Below are 2,492 nucleotides of genomic sequence, written 5' to 3'. Positions count from 1 at the left end.
GAAAAGGCTTGTGGATAACAAAGACTGCCAAGTGTCCCACTGAGTCGGTCTAGGTAAGAAAGAAACCTATAAAACTGTTGTGTTTTGTATTATAACTGCCATTAGATCTGTAAGCCACTGTTGTAGTGCGGGCGTGCATGTGTTGTGTGGCTCTTTGCCATGGTGCGTTTTTTATTTTTTTGGGGCTCTTTATGCTGGACTGCTTATCCACCCCTGCTATAAACCATAAATAGGGGGGATTGAGCAAAAAGAAAGACAAATATTGAGGGAAGAAATTGAGAGGGGGGGAAAAGCGCAAAAACCTATATTGGAAAATGTTCCCACCTCTTGGTGCTGCAGTGTGCACGTCACATTCTTCACCCGGGGATTGTGGAGCACTTAACTCCGTGCTGTCTTGATTTCTCCAATTACGGGTGACAGCTTCCAATCCATGTGGGAGGTGGATCACCTCTGGAAGTGCCAGGCAGAATACGAAGCACACCACAACATTAATAATTCACCGGAGGTACATTCATATTCAGTCTAAGCGCTGCAGTTTGGGCCCCATTAGCGATAAAGGCGAGCAGACGCTCCCTTATACCTTTCAGCTCGATGTTCAATCGCAAGTATAAAGCTTGCATGTTTGATTTTCAGGAGTTGAGATGCTTTTATTTCATTGCTTTGCACTGGAGCAACCATGTGAACAAACTTCATGAATGTTCTTAAGATTACAGACTGGTGGTGTACTTTGAGCTAATGCCAGGAAGTTTGTTATTGTGTTACATTTGCTGCTAAGGAACACCCTGCAAATCAGTACACATTGTTTTTAGTCTTTATTTTGCTTAATTATTTGCAAGTATGTGAGAGTTCAAAAACATATTGATCAAGTCGGGAAGTGAAGATGAGTCACTGAAGCAAATCAGCCACTGGTAGAGATCACTGCTAGCATCCATGCCAGACAGCAGCAGTGCTCAGCAAGCACACAGTGTACCCAACCAACTGCCTGGGCTCAGCACACTCTACTGTCCCTGGAAAAAACAGCACACCTCTTCTCCAGAGAAGCTAAATAAAATGGGCTAAAACAATACAGAGCCGGAATGAAAAATGGATTGCATGTGGGAGCTTGGACAGGAAAAAGCTGGAATGGAGGTCACAGCAAAAAGCAATGAGCCTCGGTCTAGACAAGTTTTTAAACAGCTTTGATTTGTGAGTCTGAATTGTGGTAACAACACTTGTGAAGTTGAATTTAAGGAGGGTGTACTGTACACCTGGGATGTAAGGGAGCCTTGATTCACTAGGTTCGGCTAGGTTTGTGAATGTGCGTGGGTGGCAGCAGTTATAGGGCCAAGGATTATGTTTCACTGTATAATGTAAAGATGTTAATGATCTCCTTTGGAAGATAAGGTGTACGCTCGTATTATACCACTTAGCATGCAAAAATAATAGGTCAATGTATCATACATATTCCAGTGTTTTAAAATACAGTAGTAGCATTCTGGCTATTTAGTCTTTAGTAGAGGTTCAGTTGTAATATGGGATATATGTGCGTTTTAATAACATCTAAGTGAAAAAAAAAAAAGAAACTGCAAGTGTTAAATATTGTATATACATTTGCATTAGCTTTATTTTCATTCATTATTTTGGGCTTTGAAAACCCTGAGCATTGTACAAATGTCTATTGTAATAAGCATTTGGACAAAGGTTAACAAAACCATAATTTTGTGTCACTTAGAAATGAGTACTCATTACTGAATGGCTGGGAAGATATGTAAAAAATGTATCATACACAGCTGGTTGGTATTCTCAATATTCCAACCAGCTGTGTACGATAAACTTTTTAACGTTTTAAATAAATATAAGCAGGTTTCAGTGCTGCAAGCAGAAGTGGCTGCCCAGGAGCTTGTTTGTGTAGTTTAAGACCTGTACCCGGTGCAAAAGACTTAGTGATGAGTGTGTCTTGCATATGCTTACTTTTAATTACAGAGAACATGATATTCTCATCCACTTGCATTTAAACAACTTAGCACCTCAAAAGTGTGTTTCAGAGCAGCATGTGAATCCCAAGACCAATACAACCACAAAGCTCCATCACTGCCTTTCATGACATGAGCTCATATCTACTTTTTCCTTAGACACTGCAGAAGAGCAAACAACCGCTGTGATATCTTCATTCATCAGACCAGAGAAAGACAATACTTGAGCACCCCTGAGTCACAGATAAGTGAATTTTGAAACCTCATTTTGCTGTGAACAAACAGAATAAGTCATCCAATCTGCTCTAGTTTCTTCTCAATGGCATTGTTGTAGTTTTTATGACAATTTCAACTCCACATTGGGAATATGAACACAGTTGGAATTGGGGGGGGGAGAGAAAGAGCTTTGATACTGCTTACTAAATTACAGTTTTTACAGTTTGCAACTGCCTCTGCATGATGCAGGTTACTTTTCTTTAAAGAGACTTCTTTTTTGAAGATGTAATATGTAAAATCCAATCATTGGGGGGGTGGGGGGGG

The sequence above is a fragment of the Etheostoma spectabile genome, chromosome 19 (genome assembly GCF_008692095.1).
Source record: "Etheostoma spectabile isolate EspeVRDwgs_2016 chromosome 19, UIUC_Espe_1.0, whole genome shotgun sequence".
NCBI lineage: Eukaryota > Metazoa > Chordata > Actinopteri > Perciformes > Percidae > Etheostoma > Etheostoma spectabile.
The sequence above is the reverse complement of the archived record's forward strand: the minus strand, read 5'-3'. Positions refer to the sequence as shown.